This window comes from Balaenoptera physalus (genome assembly GCF_965194825.1).
Source record: "Balaenoptera physalus genome assembly, chromosome: 1".
Classification (NCBI taxonomy): domain Eukaryota; kingdom Metazoa; phylum Chordata; class Mammalia; order Artiodactyla; family Balaenopteridae; genus Balaenoptera; species Balaenoptera physalus.
Genome location: NC_138882.1, coordinates 38,685,070 through 38,705,839, shown reverse-complemented (window position 1 = coordinate 38,705,839; position 20,770 = coordinate 38,685,070). Strand labels below are relative to the sequence as shown.

Here is a 20,770-nt window from a genome sequence, read left to right as displayed (position 1 = left end):
GAGCATTAAAAAGCAAGAAATAAGGGAGCAAGAAAGGCAAGACAAGGCAGAGCTTGCATGTGGGTGGCCTGGAGCTGAGTCCATCTTCGACGGTGCTAGGCTTTGGGTCATGGTGTACGTGAGTTCACGACAGTGTCATCACCGAGGACTTAACTCTTGTCCAGATAGTTCCTTTCCCCCAGGGTTAGATGCTGAAGCTGACAGACTGAGTCCTGTGATGCACTTAGCAGATAAGCTCTTCTGGTTTGCAGCAATCTAAACTCATAAATACCGGGGAAAAAATTTCAACCCCCTGAAACTGGCAATGAACCTCAAGAATGAGAGTCAAGGTGGAAGTTTCCATCCCAGGAATGTTTTAGAGAGTCACATACCTGGAGACCGAGGCTTCAACATGGGGCTAGAATTATTCAGGTTGTTTATTCAATGAAAGTTTTCTATCTCAAGGGGGGAATGGAGCAGCAATAGAAGAGTGGGCTTAGCTGTCATCTTTGGCCTTGAGCACATTCTGTCATCAAACATTTAATACATTGGTAAATATGATGTGAGGGGTGGGGTGATGGGGGCAGGTGGGGCTGACAAGGCTTCTTGCTTCAAGCAACAACTGTCTTCAGGATGGATGGACCCTCAAAGTAATAGCAGAACTTGATACCTGCTGTGGAGCTGTGGAATGCAGCCCCCAGGAGAAACACCTACCAAGGAGAGAAGCATTTATAACTTTTGTGGGGTGGAGTAGGGATAGAGTGATTTACTGCTGACGAAGGAATGTTTTTCTTCCATCAAAAATAGAATTTATTGTCAGTCTAATGTGCGATATATCCAGATTAAAAGAACAACATTTTGCTAGAGATGCTTTGTCCAGTACATCTGCCCCCGACACCAGAATTATTTAAAAAATCAAAATAAACAGTTTTCTTTAAAATGAATACATGCTATTCTAGAAAATTCATGTGTGGAAACATAAAGAAAAATTAATATCTTTTCATAATCTGATGACCAAAGATCACCAATTAACATTTTGTTAGAATTCATTCTATTTTGTTATTTTTAAACATAGTTCAAAATGGTACATAAATATTTTAATTCTAGCTTTCAAATTTAACAATTAAGCATAAGCATTTCCATGTTATTAGAAAGGTTCATAAAATGACTGTGATGAGGTTATAACGTTATGTTGGTTTCTGTACTGAAATTACTAAACCATAGTGCTGGCAAACACTTCATGTCTCTTCCTATGTGCCAGATACTACTCCAAGTGTTTTACATACACTAAGTCATTTAATTCCCCAACAAGCTTACACTGTTAATATCCCATATTTTATAGAGGAACAAATTGAGAGGTTAAACAACCTGCCAGAGGTTGCTCAGCTGTAGAGTGATGGGGCCAAGATTTGAACAGAGGCAGTTAGTGTTCGAGGGGATATTCCTAGTTCCTCTGCATCATCCAGCCACTCCACTACTGTAGGCTCTCAGATTACAGCTTTTTAAAAAATAAACCTGCTATGAAGGAGGTGTCCTCTTTTCCTTACACATGAAAGCTTGGACTGCTGAACCCAGGAAGACCCTTGGGTGCAGGGACGGAGGAGCTGCCCGGCCAGTGGTCTGCCAGGAATGTGAGAGACAGAATTCTGGAGATATACCCCAACAGGAGAGCCAGACCCTGGGTGGCAGAATCTGAGTCAGAACCCTGTTTTTCTGACTCTTTCCCACTCTATTTTTCTTTCTGCTACTTTGTGTGAAAAGACACACGAAATCTTTTCAATAAGACAATAAAATCTTTTAAAAGATCTATGTCTAGAATGAACCTTTTGTGGGCAGAAACTCTGGCTTATTACTGTAGCACATTATTTTCTCCCCATTTCTATCTTTATGTCTTAGATTAGCATGGAGTGGGCTTTTGTTGCGCTTTTAAAAGTATCAGGAAGGGTTTTTGCATTGGGTGATGAGAGTAGGATGACTCATTTGATTGGAGACACTGGATGAAGGGCAGGGGACAGGCATGGCTCAACCCCTTCAAGGTCTTCTCACCACCAATGCGCACCCTTCCTTCTGACCCTGCTCCTCTGCAGGAAGGTCTAGACGTTCATCTGCCTCTTGGGCTCTTGGGCCCTCTGGACTCAGTAAGGTGGATGACAGACAAGGCTCCTCTAGGAGTCTGGCAGAGTGAGGTCTGCTTTCAGACCCCATCACCCTCATCAGAGTCCTAGGGACTAAGTGTGATGGAAAGCAGGAAGGAGCCTGATTTTGACCATAGGTCTAAGGTTCTGCAGTTCAGGCTCACCAACAGATAAATTTATATTTGGATCCCCCCTTTGGCTGTAGTGCCTATTTCTCAGTTGGTTTGGAATTCATAGGGAGAGGTGTGCAATTAAAACCCAACCTCGATCTTTGTGTTTTGTAGACAAAAAGCATTAATGTGAGAGTCACGGTTCCCCCCACCACCCCAAACACTTATGGGATACAGTCTGCCATCCTCAGCATCTTCAATTCCCATTCTCTATGAAGAATTCTACCTTGAGAGGCAGATGACTGAAACTCTGAGTCTCAATTCCTGGACTTTGATGATGCAGAATCCCAAAGACATGTGGTGAGAGTCAGAAAGGAGAGGTAAGGATGGTTGGGTGGGGGGCTGAATATAAAAGGACAGAGATTTACTCATGGGGGAATGAAAGAATAGAAATGGAAGAATAGGGGGAGAAGGAGGAAAGCTAAGAACTCACACAGGTACCCACAGGACTCTTTGGGGAAAAGATTCAGATCCACTGGGGTATGCAAATTGCACTGAGAATCAGAGGAATGGGGAAATATAAATTTAAGAAGTTTTTATTGGGAGCTATGTATTAGGTTCCTTTGACTTTGTGTGTGTGTGTGTGAGAGAGAGAGAGAGAAATTCTGTTGAATATTAAAATTCTCTAAAAACCTGGAGAGATTGGGTTTCTTTGAATGTGACTTTATTTGCAGAGGGGGCCATGACTTGGCCTGCATTGTATCTGGGTTACTTACGTCTTCTCAAATATTAAATCTGACTCAATAGATGTTATCAAATGGAAATAGAAGAAACGCTCTTAAGTATTCTAAGCCTGGCATGTGTAGGTGTGGGGTCCGTGTGTATACATATTCAGGGGCTGGGAGAGGTCCCAGATTGAGCCAGTGCTGTTTGATACCAAAGCTGGGCACCTTGGGGCCCTCCTCGCTGTCCCCCGGGCATCTACTTGTCTGAAGTACCAAGGATATGCTGAGAAAGAGGATGTCTTAGAGAAAGAAGGCTAAAGGGTATGAGCTTGGTCGATGACAATGCAGCAAAAAGAGAGAAAGAGGAAATTCTGGCATCTATCCTTCAGAAACCAGATCCTGAAATAAACCCAAATTCTCGGATGGGGAGGTGGCTATAGAAGAAGGGCACAACAAAAACATCGGCTTCACTGGACGTCACCAGCTCTAGGCAACCCCAGGGGATTCCTGAGCACCATGGCCAGCCATGCAGCAGGGGTGATGGGAGGTTGAGGCCTCTTCCCAGGGATCTGTGCCTTGGTCTCAGTCATCTGTGGCCTCAGCAGGAGCTGTCACCAGAGGAGCTGAGAGAGCCAGCAGACACCATCTGGAATCCAAGAGATGTGGGTGATCACGTGGGGACAGAGACACAGAAACACTGTTCTAGGACAGACTATGGAGTCTGGGAAACACAGCTTAATGTTATTTTTGTTCTCCCTCTCCACTCAGGTCAGAGAAACCTGACATTATCTCAGTGGATAGAAGGAAGGAGAAACTTTCAAATAGGTGTCAGCTGTACCACGAAAAGTTTGGAAGAAGTTTGGCAGGAGCCCCAGTTGGCAGTTCCATCTGCGTTCCCAACATCAGGTCTGTAATATTTGGATTCTAGGCCCAGGCAGATGGACCATTTGCCACGTGTCTGCTTTTCCTGGCTCCTGTTTTCTGACAGCCCTTGCTCACTTGGATCAGGCTATTAACAGATCTGACTCGTATGCACTCGGCACTTTACACACATATGCGCCCTCACGCACGCGGTCTTCTGCTTATCAGCATACGGATGTGAAAAAATAGAGGAACGAGGTCCTTAGTCTCTAGCCTTGTGTGGGGTCCTTCTGTCCACCTCAAGCACGCTTGGCTCTGCATTGCAGCGGCTGGCACAGTTTCGTCCCGAGGCTCTCAGTGCTATGTGGGCACTGAGCAGTGCATTCTGTGGCAGTTTAAGGAGTCAGAATATACATCAAAGATCCATAGCCTGACTTTTAGGAGCTGAATGTCCCGGGGGAATTGGGAGAAAGGAGAGGATCATCTCTGAAAGGCCTTGAGTTCATCTCCAAAGCCACAGGACAGCAAATCCAAATACAGATGTTGCATACTGGCTGTTAGGGAGACCTCACTGGTGGGAAGTGCATTTTGTTCCGAAGAGTTGATGGCATGGTTTAGAGGAGTAGCAAAGACACACACGTATAAGTTAAATCTCCACAGGAACTTCCTAAACAGACAGCCCTGACAGTAGGCTCTCTTTGGCTACCTCATGGTGGTGTTATGTCCTGGACTGTCCTGGACAAACCTGGCTTCCAAAGGTCATGTCCTTGTCAGACCATGTGCACAACCAATATGTCCCCATGGGGGTCGGGTAATGATGGAGACTGTACTCATACGGCTCTAGGCAAGTACCCAGCTGCCCTATGCTATCATTTCCACATGAAGGAACAACACGACATTGGATAGAAATGTAAACCTAGCTGGTTTCATGGGTTCTAGACATTATTACTTGCAGTGATTGCCCAATGGCAACTCATTCAAGAGGGAGAGCTCAGCTCTTGAGTGTCAGCTAAAGGCGGTTGCAGGAAATCAGTTTCTTTGTGCTGTGGTCTTAGGATTCTATTTCTACCTTGGAGGCTCAGATCAGAAGTGAGGCACTAAACTTCATCCTTGATTCTTCGCTCCACAGTGTAGTCACAGGATGGATATGCTTGTAAACCAGGAAAATCAGAACATGGGATAAAGAGGGATTGTGAGAACTTCTTAGCTGAGACTACCTGAAATGTCTGGTGGAGAGTTTCAGATTCTAAAAGAGAGGGGGGTTCACACCTTGCTTAGGTTTGAGGGAAGTGTAGCCTCCTGGGTTTCTAAAACAACAAGAAAAAGAAGGCTCAGAATTTCATAAACAGACGTTATATCAACATTTGGAGTTGTGAGAATGAATCAGACAAACATGAACCAAACGTTCCTTGAAAAGCAGAGGGGCTGAAAATGGAACTGCAAAGTGTTTTGGCAGTTCGGGATTTTGGAATATTATTAGCTCCCTCCCACCCCATACGCCACCAGATAATTGACTGTCTGTATTTGGCTGGTATTTGTTTGCCTCCAAAACAAGTGGTTTGGAAGCCTGTTATGAGACACACTTTTCTTGAAATGCTTCCTTTCCTTATTATTATTATTTTGGTGTGTGTGTACATGTGAAGTATAAATCAGATAGACTTTAGTTCATTTGGAGAGCGATTTTGGTTTTAAATCTTTCCAGACACCCGACCCTGGATCAACACTCTCAAGAAAGGGGCAATGACTGTAATAGACAAGCCTCATTTCCCGGCTTTAGTACCGGGACCCGAGAAGCAGGAGTCGGGAAATTCAAGAGGCTGCTTTCTTACATCAGATATCCATTCCCAGCTTCGCCGCTCATATCGCTCAGATTTCCTCCCCCAGCAAAAGATGACTCGCAATCTGGAAACCTGCGGAAACTGTCTTTACTTTAACATCTACGCTTAATGCAGTTTTGAGTCACTGAGCCTGATGGGCTTTTTGTCTGCTTTATTCTAAGAAGCCTAGAGTCAGACCAGTATAAGGTGAGGTGGAAGTGATGAACGTGGCTCCATTAGCTGGGTAGATCGCACAACGACAGCCAGATATTAAGCACCCCAGAGCAGGAAGGCAATTCTGAGACGGTCTTGGAGGGAATATTTCTGGTTGCACTGGGAGCAGACTCAGAGTGGAATCTGAGAGTAGGGTACCCCAGTTTCGGGGGCAAAGTACTACTACTAAACATGTCTCCTTCCACCGCTGCAATGAGACACGGTTGACTCAATGAGGCCATCTAGTGGTCGGACGCAGCCATCACCGCTGGCACTTCGGAGTTGTGGCGCTGGGCGGGGGCCGGGGTAGGGGTGCAGGGTGCGTGCGGCGGTGCTGTAACAATTTATCTGAGTTTCCTGTTTCATGTTCTCCCATCTTCTCATTCCTATTTTCTACCTTCTTCATATTTCCTTTAGGATGCCCAGACCACCGTCTCCACCTCTTCACAGCTCCTTTGCTCAAGCCACCTGCCTTTTTGGACCTGAACAGATTTCTCTTTTCCATTTGCAAATCGAACATTATTGCTATCTACACATTGTCACCAAAACCAATTTGTGCAAACTAACAGGCTTATCAGCGCTGCTGAAATGAGATTAAAACTGCTTCCAGTGAAACAGATAAAAACCAGATGAATGAAGCCCTCTAATAAGACATTAAAGATAATGACAAGAATGATTAACTAGTGTGATATATTGAGCAGTTATGAGGAGTCGGATGTCCAGGATCAGTAAGCTAATAAAAAAGAGTCTACCTTTAATTCCCTTTAGTCAGTGAGGTATAATCACATCAACATTATGATTTTTTGGTTATTATTTATCTGTGAGAGCAATATCACACCCTTCCTCCAAATTGCTCAAAGCTTATTAGTGAGAAAAAAGAAAGAAAGAGAGAGAGAGACTGCTTAGGGGTGGGGAGAGCTCTTCTCATCTCAGCTCTTTAAGAATAAAAAGGAATGCTTAATACCCTGCTTGCATTTACACACAGATTATGCAGACACTCTCATTTTTGTTTCATCTCTGAGAGTGGCCTATTCATAGGCAGACTGTTTTACATTATACGATCATTTTATCAATTATTGCGTTATCAAGTCACATCAAGACAACCTGTCAATTACATTTCTGCTGGGTAACATCGCAGGAGCTGGCTGTGGCTGTACCTTGCAGCGCTTCGTTACAGGAAGACTTTCTGGCCAGCTGCGTTTCTCTTCCGGCCTTGCTGGGTTTGAGTTCATGAGGGAAGGACCAGGAAGGAGAGGGCAGTCATTTATTATTCATTTAGAGTTTTTCAAACCCTACTATGTGACAGGCCCAGTGCTATGCTACACAGATACAGGTGAATAAGAACTTGGCTCTGCCCTCAAGGATCCCATAGCATAGTTGGGGGAGAAGAGGGAGGGGAAGACAAGTAAACAAAGGGGATAGCAAGTAAACAAACCCATGTAACAAGTGACTCTCTGATTAATACAATGGCACTGGGGATCCCTGGAGGAGGAACTAGCTCTGGAGAAGCTAAGGAAGGCTTCCCAAAGGAGGAACTCTTTGAGGTATGTATGAAGAGTAGGGTTTTACTAGAGAGAGAAGAAGAATAGGGCAGAGATGAAATATGTGCATGAACAGCCACGAAAGAAGCCTGCTGTGTCATGGGAATAAATGCTTGGTGGGGAATGACAGCCTGGGAGAACCTGGCAAAAGAGTCTGGGGACAGTCAAGAGGGATCCTGTATCCTATGCTGAGGTTTGTACATTTTATCTTAAAAGCTGAAGCAATCCATTCATTCTTTGTAAGGGTAGCTATATGATTGAAACTGTGCTTAAAAATATAACTTTGGTGAGCTGTGGAGAATGGGTTAAAGACAAAAGAGAAAAGAGGGAAACTCTGCTCGAGTCAAGACAGAAAAACACTGACAGAACCAAGACAGGTATATATCTGTACCTGAACGTAGCTACTAACTAGCCCTGTAATCTTGGGTGAAATCATCTCTTGAATCACAATGTTCTCATCCTTAAATCCAGGATAGAAATAATTACTTTTTGACGTTATTGGAAAGATCAGAAATAATGTAAAATTTAAGGCCCAGCTGTCCAACACATGATAAGCCCATAACAGACACGATAGTGATAATTATTCATTGAGCCCTGCAGTGGGGTGTGGAAGGGGACAGGTTAGGATGGTGGTGGTGGTGTGTGTGTGTGTGTGTGTGTGTGTGCGTTACTGGTAGGAAAATTGATGAATAAAATAATACTAAATTATCACATTATGTTGAGAACAGAAGGGAATCTGGAATTTAAAAAAACATGTTCAGATGGTTATATTATTTCTGTCACTGATGTACTTTGTTGAATGAAATTGCATGGATTAGACATTTTTGCAATATTTCAGAGAGCCAGCAGGTTACAAATATACCCACCTCATCCATTTCACAGGGCAGTTCTGAGGTCTCAAAATTAATTGTGAAATTCCTTGATTACCAGAATGTCATCTCCATGAGGACAGGAACATTGCTCACTGTTATATCCCTAATGCCTAGAACTCAGCAAAATATATATTGAAAGAGTGGATGAATTCAATATGAATAAGTGCAAAAGGCAGTGGAAACATTAACTTAATTTCTAGTCAATAGGGTCAAAATATCCAGTTTCAGTCTTTCCACTCCGCTCACCAACTAAAATTTGACCCTGAATTCAGCATTTAACAAAAATTATTGATTCCTTCTAAATATCCTTGGCCTCTATATGCCATGTGTATAGAATGAGGTGCTTAGTATACAGTGGTGAGTAATACAGACACGGCCTCACCCTGAGCTTACCGCCTAGTGAATGTGGGCAGTTGAATCTCACAAAGTCTGTCAGACGTGTGAGCTCCTGTCCTCCTCTTCCACTGCACCCCACTATCACTCCAGTTGAGATTCAAATGCTGGGTAGACATGAAAGACACTAAGTAGAAGGCGGTGTAATGAAACAAAAGAGGATGTATCCTGGGGCCACATGCCTCCTGACTCTATCACTTACTAGATATGAGAATTTGGGCTAGCTACTCAGCCTCTCTAAGTTAAAATGTCCTCATCTTTAAATTGATTATTTTCAATAGAAATTAGTAAAATCAGGTAAACAAATTATTTGGTGCATAGTAGATTCTTAATATTATTTTTTCCTTACCAGGAGATTTCCTTGTAGGTGAGATTAATAGCTATGAGAAGACAATTGTTTTCCAAAGGACTCAAAGCGTTGATATCCACAAGTTGCTTCTCCTGATTCCACAATATGTCAGAGAAGATAGTCATCTAGCTCAAGTTTATTCAAAAATAAGAGAAACTCCTTTCAGATCCTCTGACAGCTCTTGAAAATGTGTATCTTTTCTGGTGGTTTATTAACATGCAACCAAACTCATATTCTAAAACCTACATGTTTGCCGATAGGGCAGTCCTCTTAAAAATGGACAGGTAAGGATATGCGCTAATGAAAAGAAAAACCTAAAAACAGTGTGTTAAAAAAAAGTTCTGTTTACAGAATCACGACATAGAGAACAGACTGGTGGTTGCCAAGGGGGAGGGGGTTGGGGGAGGGATGGAGTGGGAGGTTGGGGTTAGCAGACGTAAGCTTTTATATATAGACTGGATAAGCAACAAGATTCTACTGTATAACACAGAGAACTATACTGAATATCCTATGATAAAACATAATGGAAAAGAGTATTAAAAAATGTTCTGTTTAATAAAACAACCTCACTGTTTAATAAGACACCAAATAAAGGAAGTTGAAAATATTAATTCCATTATTTTTACATTCACTGTTAAATTTTATAAACATGCTTAAAAATCGATTATTTCTGAATTTAATAGAAATTTAAATGTGTCGTTTTGGAATTGTTTTTAAGTTCCCAGTCAAGATTTTCTCCTCACTTAAGCCAATCCCATGCCTGCCATCTTACCTCTTTCCTTGTCCATCTACAGAGAAGGAGGTTTTCATGAAAGTTTAACGTACTGATAGAGTCCAAATTTTATAATCAACATATTTTATTCAAAGACCATATTTAGAAATACTTTAAAATATTTATGTAGTCTACCAATGACTGTATTTTTAAAAATTCATTTTTACCGAAATCTGCATGATTACAAAATGTACGTTTTATGAAGTGGGCACTTACTCCTGGAGTGAAGACCTAGAGTCTCCATAAATTTACATTTGTTACTGTGACTCCTTGAGTAGGAAAGTGCCTCTCCCCTAGTTTCTAAGATCTGCTGTTTGGAGAAAGAGTTGAAAATTATTTCTCTGGCATACTATGTAGATCCAAGAATGGGAGATGCTTGATGGGTCTGAATTACATTATCTCTTTAATTTCTTTCTAGCTTGAAATGTGCGTGGTTGTGTGACTTCATGGTCTAAAATCTAGGAAGAAGCTGCAGCTAGTGTTTCTCTTTTATTTTCTGGGCTTTCTACCACTTGGTCTCTGGGAAATAGGACTTGTCCCTAAGGTAAGTATATAATCAGAAGGGTGAAAGGAAGTACTAAAATAATTAAGATTATATAACTTTTTGAAATGTCTACTTATTACTTTATAAATGGGTTTATTGTATGGATGGATATGAATTAATTCTACTCAATTACTTTCAAAAATAGTATTTCTAAAAAATAGGAGTAACGTGTATATATATATGTATAACTATATAAACATTTGAAATAACCTAAGTAAATAATTATTCTTGGTATACCTTTACATATTTCATTTCTTGCTTGTGTCCGTCTCTAATATTATGACATAGGTGTTTTTCTGAAGAATAAAAGTTTGGATATGGCTTATTAGTCAATTTTTTTTCATAAAACTGATTGCAGTATCTTTCAAAACTACATTTTATGGTCGATAAGTTTAAAATTGTTCATAACTTCAATTGACTTCTCTTTGTAGACCACACTATTTTTAGTTGCAAAAATACCTCAGGTATTGATGTATCTGTCTGGTAAGCTCTAAGTGAATTCTGCTGGATGAAAGATATTCTTAATTCTATTTTTTAACATGTAAATGTATAAATATTTTATGCCAAATATTTTTGCATGCACTGTCCTTTTGCCTACATTGCTTCAGAAAACAATTTTACAAAACATAACCTGTCAAGAGATTATCTGCAATATTTGAAGGCTACCTCAGTATAGTTCCATTCAGTACAGAATATGTTTTATTCAAAAAAAAAAAGAAAACAAAAGAATCCAAGGGCTCTCCATTAGAAGATTTTCCCCAGAGGTAAAGATATTCCAAAGTATAATTACAGAATTTCAAAGTTTAATATTTTATGCTTTTCATCTTTTATCATTTAGTTAATCCATTTCTTCCTTTGCTTTTATGGGGTTACAATTCATCATCTTTCTGGTGTCAAGATTTTCTTTCAATAATTATAATTTGCTGCACATTTCAAAAGCTGAAGTTGTTTGGTGTTCCATCAGTTGAATATCTGATTAATGATTTACAACTTCTTTCAAACAAAATGCAACCTAAATTTAGAGGACTGCTTTACAGTAAGGTTCAATATCATTGTCAGATGCTTAGTTGGATCTACAAAGTAGTTCTTTAAAACAAAAAAAATTCTAAAATCTGATGGTGACAGACAGCGAAGAGATAAAGCATGCACTACCATAACTGAAACATTTTAAAATAAATGCAACATGAATTTTGTCACAAAAGTTTATAATTTTGCTGACTTTAAATACAGCTTCTATTTTGACAAGTAGACTATCAAAGCTTGTTTGGACACATTCATGAATAATATGTGCACTACAACCAATTCCAACTAGAACTCCAATTCCAAACCTGCTCCACAAGTTTCCTGATTTAGTTAGAACATGGCTTTTACCACAATATTGGGCCCTATCAAAATTTGCATTATACTATCATTGTAAATACAAGTAACTTTATCTTCAAGGTTGAGCTTTGTATCCAGATTTTTAATAGCATTTACAAGAAAGTTAAAATATTTTACCAAGAGAGAATAAACTTCTAAAAGTTTTACTTTGATTTCATGAGTTGGATTTAAAAGACATTATTGGAATTAACTGATTTTCTATTTGAAGAATCTCATGACACTAATGTAAAACTGATATCATCTAACTCTTAGTGAAGTTCTCTAGCTAATGGAACCAATACTTTTAATAGCTATAATTTCACTTTTACACATACACAGGAGAAACGTAGAATCAAGAGTGAAATTATCTTAGAAAAATACTCATTTGATCCCAACGATAAGTCATGCTTTCCAGTGTTGTAAATGAACCTTCTGCAGCTGTACTTGTTATACTGACTCTTTTGGAAACAGTCTTTTAAAAATAATTACTAACTTTTGAAGTAGATGCTGATGCTTCTTCAGAATATTTGTGTCTTTTGGCGATGTTACATAGATGATAAACGTAAACCAGAATTTTGTGCAACTGACATTTTCATCACCAAGTTTCTTAAGAAATGGAGATTCAGTATTTAATATTTCATTAAGCGTTCACTTTTTTGAGATCATTGCTTTGAAAAGGACAAAATAAAACAAAACCTTACTAAACAATAAAGTAGATACATAATTGTAGGTTTATATCATACAGTAAATAATAAGTACCACTGAACAAATGTATTCAGACTATTCTCTCTGTGATCTATGGTAGGACAGTCAAGCCTGTATTTCCTGCACATATTTCACATATTCCAAACCTATCATTCCTGACGATTCCCACTGACTGTTAACCTGATAGCTTCCTGCAATTTGCAGGCTGTGGCATTGTCCATGGTCCTGGTCACAGCACAACTGGCTGCTGGTATACACTCTGGCCCGCAAGGGCAGCAACACTGAACACTTCTTCCATCATAGCCAAACCAGAGGAGTTAGCTGTCCCTGGCTACCTAATCTGAACCTACTTTGTTTTATCAGTGACTGCATATGCTGTCCTTGGAAGGAAGGTGTTAAATATCATATGATATCACTTATATGTGGAATCTAAAAAAGGGGTACAAATGAACTTAACTACAAAACAGAAATAGAGTCACAGATGTAGAAAATAAACTTATGGTTACCAGGGTGGGTAAGGTTTGGGAGGGATAAATTGGGAGATTGGGATTGACATAGACACACTACTATATATAAAATAGGTAACTAATAAGGACCTACTGTATAGCACAGGGAACTCTACTCAATACTCTGTAATGGCCTAAATGGGAAAAGAATCTAAAAAAGAGTGGATATATGTATAACTGATTCATTTTGCTGTACACTTGAAACTAACACAACATTGTAAATCAAGTATACTCCAATAAAAATTAAAAAAAAAAAAAAAAAAGAATGTGTTAGTAGCATATCCTGTCTTGAAATGGAAAGGAAAAGTAGGTTTGGTTATCACCTGTCATCTTTCAGATTTAACCGTATGTCAATCAATTCTATATACTACATACCAACTACATACAGAACTACATACAACTATATTAACTACTACATACAACTTCATATTAGACAAGACGCTGGCAGAAGTTAGAGGTACAAACTGGAAATTACCAAACTTATCTTAGTTTATCTTAATTAATGCTTTGTTAAAAAATGAAAAATTTAAGTTACATGTTTAACTGTGCAGGATCTGGGACATTAGATAAAAATTGGGAGTGTCCCAAGCAAACTAGGGTGTAAAATCACCCTAATAATAGGGATTATTTTCAATTGGGGATGTTTAATAATTATTGTGTTGGTGATTAAATAAAGGGTTCAAAATTTTACAGATGCGTTTTATCTACCCAAATTAAAAATTAGCAGAAAAGTGCAAATATTAAACTAGGTATAGTTGAACTCAATGACTCTCAGTTTTTTGTGTGTTTAAGATACAGGTTTGAATACCAAACAAGTGAGCAGTAATTATGAAGCAAGCATTGCTACGGGAGAGCAGAGTCTCCCAGTGTCTATTAAGTCATTTAAAGTTACAGCCCTATTCACTTGGTTGCCCTTTAGTTCTGTGCTACTTTTTGAGCTCGGTTGTTTACTGCCTTGGCTGTACTTGTACTCTCTTTAATACCCAGGAGGCAATGTTCTCACACTTTGCTGTAAATATGCAATCTTTCTTTAGTGCCTGAATGATATGTTCTAGGGCTCTTACCCATTATTCCCCTGCAGTGGATCTTACATCTTGCTTCACTTATGCCAAGGCTCCATCTGACATGCATCATCATAACATCATGTATACTCATTGTAGCAAAAGCAATTTTTATGAACAAAATGATATTTTATGAACTCACTGACATCCAGGGAGAAGAACGTGCAATTTAGTCTTCGTTGATTGAAGCCATCCCAATTTTCATTCTCCTGCCTCCTTGGTTCCATCTAAAGCAAACTTACATCATTGCACAGGACTCATACACATCCAGAGGGAATTTATTCTTTCTCAGATGTCCACTTAACCTGCAGGGGTAAGGTAAACAGGTGAGGTAAAGCTGACACTATCATAATTATCCTAATAAAGACTTGCCTGACACTATCATAGTTATCCTAATAAAGACTTGCCTGATTCCTGCTAATTCATAATGTCAGAGCTTGTTATGCTTGTATTATTGTAGGTAGCAGCAGTTTTGGGGAAGTTCTCCATAGGCTTATCTTTCCTAAGTGCTTGGACCAAGTTCCCATAGAAGTGAATATGTAAATTCTTCATTCAACTCTCAACCTCTGAAACAAAGTCACATCAAACTTGTGTACAACTGAGGGAAACCAATATATGGTCACAATACTGCTGCTTCATTCATCATTCAACAGGCAACACGTACTAATTGCATACCTAACACTTGCCATTCACATGGGCAGGTAATGTGAATAAGACACAACTCCTGGCCTCAGAGAATTTAGACCGGTGGTAGATACAGGAAGGGAACTAAACATTTTCTAGAGTGTGCCCATTGTTCTAAGCATGGAACATATAAGCTATAATGAGCAAATGGAGGAAAATGCCCAGATCTGTGGGGAACTTTCCGTGAGCTTTTCCAAGGGTGGAGGAATACCTGAGTTGAGGGTTTTGCCACACTTGCTGGATTGGGAGTGGTGGACGGGAAGACATTCCAAGCACAGACAATAGTCATATGAAGCTCTTCATACATGCAGGTGGGAGCCACTGTGATTCTGACATGCTGTTTCTTTTATTTGGAACATTCTACCATCTCACCCCATGCATTGATTTGGCTGGTTCAGTCTCATCTCTCAGGTTACTCAGTGCCTTGTTTAAGTGCTTCCACAGTGCCCTGAACTTCTTCTAATAGTGAAAAGTAAATTTAAATTTTAAGTTTCAAATGCTAATTCCTTCCACAAATGCTAAGTTTTTCGAGGCGAGGTATGGGAAGACCATGTTGTTTATGGTCTTGCCCTGGTACCTGGCACAGCCTGTGGTAGAGAATAAGCTCTCAGTATATTGAAAAAAAGAAGAATGAATGCATAAATATATCGACCAGGCCATGTAAATTGAGAGATAATTTTCTCTAAAGGCTGACCGAAGTTCTTTCAGAATCCTGTCAGCCACTGCTTTTAATAATTTTTTATAACCCTCTTTTCTCATAAAACTTGGTCCAAAGGACATTTACGAGTGTTTTTCTCATCTTGCTTAAGATGGCGAGCTAAGACCTTTCCTCTCATCAAAATTACAGCTTGAAAGTATACAAAAGAATGAACACCTAATAGCAAAATTAAGGTGGTGATAGCTGGTAGGTTCACCAGCTGAGAGACTTTAGTCCATCAGACAGAATGGATGGAAGCATGTTAACCGAGGAAAACTGTTAAGACTTGATCATTTGCTGGATGCGGCTGCAGTGCAGGTGAGATTGGCCTGCTGGCTAGAACCTGGACATGCTTGCAGCTTGGTGTTGGTAAGTAAGGAGGGCAGAGGGGGAGAGTACTTGCTGAGAGGAAGATTAATCCAAGATTTATTTGTGGGATGCTATGCCAGGCACATTCACCCTCCCCTCTCCTTCCTTTTTTTTTTTTGAAGATTTTATAATTTCATATCTGTCTATGTTTGTCTGGGCTATATACAGCCACGAGCTTTTAAAAAATTATTTATTTTTTAATTTTTTTGTGCTTTTAAATAAATGTTTTATGTTATATTGGAGTATAGTTGAATTACAATGTTGTGTTAGTTTCAGGTGTACAGCAAAATGATTTAGTTATACATATACATATATCTATTCTTTTTCAGATTCTTTCCCATATAGGTTATAACAGAGTATTGAGGTTCCCTGTGCTATACAGTAGGTCCTTGTTGATCCCCTTTTCTTTCCTATTCACAGAGTGACAGGCAAACTGGTATTACTCTCTCAGGAAACATCTAGATGTTCTTTTCTAAAGATGGACTTTCTGGGGCAGCCAAGCCTTCTTGATTGAGAGTGGTGGCCCAGAGTAGAGATTGTCTTATTCTGGCACCTGTAGAGCTTGCAGTCTGAGGGCTGCTGACTCTTCCATTCTTTTTTTTTTTTTTGAAGTATAGTTGATTTACAATGTTGTGTTAATTTCTGCTGTATAGCAAAGAGATTCAGATATACAAATATATACATTCTTTTTTATATCCTTTTCCATTATGGTTTATCCAAGATATTGAATGTAATTCCCTGTGCTATACAGTAGGAACTTGTTGTTTACCCATTCTCTATATAATGGCATCTGCTAACCCCAAACTCCCAATCCATCCTTTCCCCATCCCCCTTTCCCCTTGGCAATCACAAGTCTGTTCTTTATGTCTGTGTGACTCTTCCATTCTAATGCCACAGAGCCTAGAGTGAACCTGCTGGTGGAAAAGCTGACCCATGAACAAAGGTGTCAGCCTTCCCATCAAGGAAAAGTCCTGTTGAAAGAACCATGCCTGCAAATACGCAATAAATGAAATGCACTCCATCTACTCAGAGTAATCAGACTTCTCCTCAATCCTTTAATGTAAAAAATTAACAGTGATTGCCAGAAAGAGAAGGAAACAAGAGCATAAATGAGAATGGCCAAGATAATGAAGAATAGCTGATCCCAGAGGAAAAAGTGAACAAAAGGGCAAAGCTGTGCTCTGTGAAAGGAACAATAGGAGATATGATTGATCTCATGGAAATAAAAATATGATTGCTGCAAGAAAGACTGCTAATGGTCATCAACTAAGCACAAAATTTGTGCTTCTTCCAAATTATACAGTTACTGTGGGAAGCAGTTGTTTAACCAGGAACTACATTTTATAGTTCCCTCCAGATTGCATCTCAGTGAGACCAAATGACTATTTCACCAATAGAATGTGCTCACATTTTATTGGTGAAAGTGCCATGTGACATTTGCATGTCAAGGCTGTTGAGAATCAGCTTCTCTTGCTTTTGCCCCTTTTTCTTGCTGTATACAGGGGACTGTGAGGCTTGGGTGATGGATGAGCCTGACTATGGAAGGAGCCAGCAACCTTGAATTTTCCTATGGGGAGGAGCTGCCTGATGAACAGTAACATCTGTGTTTAAAGAGTTACACAAATGAAGCAAATGTTTATTGTGGTAAGCCACTGAAATTTGGGGGGGGGTGTTATTTTTATTTATTTATTTAAATTGAAGTATAATTGATGTACAATATTAGTTTCAGGTGCACTACATAGTGATTCAACGTTTATATGAATTATGAAATGATCACCAACATAGGTCTAGTTACCACCTGTCACTACACAAAGTTAATACAGTATAATTGACTATATTCCCCATGCTGTACATGACATTGGGTTTTATTTAGTACAACAGCAGGCAGCATTGCCCTAAAGAATACAACTGACAAGATTGAATAAAAGAAAAAAATTAGTAGGAGGGTGGGAAGATAAGTTGAAGAAATCTCCTAGAATCTAGAAAAATTAGGGAGAGAAAAAAATTTGAGAAAGTACAGGTGACATAAGGAATTGATCCAGAAGCTCTAAGCATTAAAAAGAATTTCAGGGGCTTCCCTGGTGGTGCAGTGGTTGAGAATCCGCCTGCCAATGCAGGGGACACAGGTTCGAGCCCTGGTCTGGGAGGATCCCACATGCCGCGGAGCAACTAGGCCCGTGAGCCACAACTACTGAGCCTGTGCATCTGGAGCCTGTGCTCCGCAACAAGAGAGGCCGCGATAGTGAGAGGCCTGCGCACCGCGATGAAGAGTGGCTCCCGCTCGCCGCAACTAGAGAAAGCCCTCGCACAGAAACGAAGACCCAACACAGCCAAAAATAAATAATAAATTAAAAAAAAAAAAAAAAAAGAATTTCAGGAAGAGATAATATAGAAAATTGAGGAGAGAAAATTATCAAAGATACACTAGAAAAAAAATTCACAAAGCTAGAGATTGAGTTTTCAGATTGAAAGGGATCAGTGAGGTCTGAATAAGCCCAAACTTAGGAATGTACTTGCAAAATTTCAGAAGATTATGGTTAAAAAGAAGATTCCCACACATCTGTTAGAATGGCTATTATCAAAAGGACAAAAAGTAACAAGTGTTGGAGAGAATGTGGAGAAATGGGAACCCTGGTGCACTTTTGGTAGGAATGTAAATTGGTGCAGCCACTGTGGAAAACACTATGGAGATCCCTCAAAAAATTAAAAACAGAACTGCCATATGATCCAGTGGTCCATATGATTCCACTTCTGGGTATTTATCTGAAGGAAACACTTTCAAAAAATATAGGTACCCCTATGCTCATTGTAGCATTATTCACAATAGTCAAGACATGGAAGCAACTTAAGTGCCTATAAATAGGTGAATGGATAAAGAAAATGTATATATATATATATATATATATATATATATATATATATATATATATATGGAATATTATATAATATATATGTGTATATAATGGAATATTATTCAGCCATAAAAAGGATGGAAACCTTACTATTTGTGACAACATGGATAACATGGATGGACCTTGAGAGCATTATGCTAAATGAAATAAGTCAGACAGAGAAAGACAAATACCGTATGATCTCACTTATATAAAAAACAAAAATGAAAACAAAAAAACCAAATTCATAGATACAGAGAACAGATTGGTGGTTACCAGAGGTGGGGGGGGGTGAGGGGTGGGCAAATGGGTAAAGAGGGTCAAAAGGTACAAACTTCTAGTTATAAAATAAATAAGACCTGGGGATGTAATGTATAGCATCAGCATGGTGACTATAGTTAATCCTGTATTGTATATTTGAAAGATGCTAAGAAAGTAGATCTTAGAGGTTCTCATCACAAGGAACAAAAATTTCTACGTGTGGTGATGGGTATTAACTAGACGCATTGTGGTGACTGTCTCACAATATACACAAATATCGAATAATTGCTGAACACCTGAAACTAATACTTTAAATGTCAATTATATCTAAAGTTTTAAAGAAAGATAAATCAGTGCAGGAGAAAACAGATTATACATAAGTGAAAAGAATTAGACTGGCTTCGGGTTTCTCAGAAGCATCACTCTACACCAACAAGCAAGGAAGAAATGAACTTCAATATGTTGAGGAAAAACGTTTTTCAATCTAAATTTCCAGTCTAGACCTAGCCAACTATCAATCAATTGTGAGGGTAAAACAAGGTATACCAAGACATTCAAGAACTTAGAAAATCTACCTCTCACATATCCTTCCTAAGTTATTTACTCCAATAGAGAAAGAAAAATCAAAGAAGGAGGTGATGTGGATGTAAGCTAAGAGAATCACAGAGATTCTAAAGATTTGAGCCCGGGTCTTCTTATTCGGTGAGATTATTAATGTGCCTATTGTTCAAAACTGTTTAATTAGAATTTTCAGTCGTTTGTATTTCAGATATCCAATTCTATACAAAGGTTTCTCTAGAAACAAAAATCATTGCACTAGGGTAGGTCTGAGCCACTTAGCTCTCTCCTACCTCAGGATGACTAGTTTCCAGCCCATCTGGGCCACTCCTTCTGAAATTTGAAACCAGATATTTTTCACTATGTCTTTTTTGGTATCCTTAGTTTCCTTTTTCTGGGTTCAAATATCAGTACCAAAGTCCTAAACATTTCTCCCATGAAGCTTAGGAGTCTTCATGCAAAAAGTCCCAGTGGCCTGTGCCATTTTCCAGACTTCCTCAGGTAGTATGCAGATTAGGCTCCTAGATTGACCCCTCCCCAGTGTTTTCCAGAGTTTGCAAAAACACTAATCCCTTCAAACTCCAGGATTAAAACTGTTCTGTAGATAATGCTTCCTCCTATTCTCTCCTCTTGGAGAGTCCTACAGTACATTAGCATATTAAGAGCTCTGAACACACTTGCAGTGAAGAAACCTGATTAAGTTTGTTTAACCCAGTGTTTCCTAAACATAACTGACCACAGAACCTGCCTCCCTCCCTTTTTCTATCAACAGACTTTAACATCCCTAGGGACTAGATTTTCTTAGAATGCGTTTTGACAAATGCTGCTCTAGCAACAAAGCCAGTCTATAGATTGCATGTTTTATCTGTGGTATGATTTTAGATTATAAACTGCTACATATGTCAATTCGTTCTGCTCTGGATTGTATTTGGAAGAAGCCATTCTGTCAGTCCCTGAACCAAGATACCCCGACACCAAGACCCGATATTATTGCTAAGGACAAACAAAGAGAAGGCTGGGGACCCACTCTGAGTTCTGGGTGTATTGAACGTCATATCTGAAGATGTATAAAGATGACATAAAATCATGTTAAGCAACTGCAAACAGATAGAGTGAAAATTACACACATGCCAAGGGAGCAAGAATAAATGGGGTGACCAGAACACTATGTATGCGGAAACTTAATAAATATTTTTGATGGTGACATGATGATGATTCAGAATAAAGAAGCTCAGGTGCACAGGATCCCAAAGCGATGGAGTGGAGATGGGGAGACTGTGACTCTGACAATGAGATAATTGACTGTGAGCTTGCTCCTGTGTTAGAATGAGCGCCCGGTCCTTGCCTTTTGGCAGCTCTCACAGCAGC

The 20,770-nt window shown here is 39.4% G+C and overlaps 1 protein-coding gene and 1 long non-coding RNA gene across 4 annotated transcripts in view; one reads left to right on the top strand and one right to left on the bottom strand.

Moving 5' to 3' along the window:
* Positions 1-6,383, top strand: part of LOC309647518 (uncharacterized protein) — an 81,938-nt gene extending 75,555 nt beyond the window's left edge. Inside the window, exons 3-4 of one of the 3 annotated variants that reach the window (XR_014256108.1) lie at positions 2,399-3,855; positions 6,258-6,383. The gene's annotated coding sequence lies outside the window, so the exon portion shown is untranslated. Of the gene's footprint in view, positions 1-2,398; positions 5,363-6,257 lie in introns of those variants that run through there. The other 2 variants (XR_014256109.1, XR_014256110.1) reach the window with 2 other exon arrangements.
* On the bottom strand, positions 4,096-14,199 carry LOC309647624. The gene is made up of 4 exons (XR_014256197.1): positions 14,085-14,199; positions 8,647-8,753; positions 5,080-5,117; positions 4,096-4,195 (listed from the first exon to the last, which is right to left on the bottom strand). It is a non-coding gene; the product is annotated as an uncharacterized lncRNA (long non-coding RNA).
* Between the last annotated feature and the right edge of the window lie 6,571 nt (positions 14,200-20,770).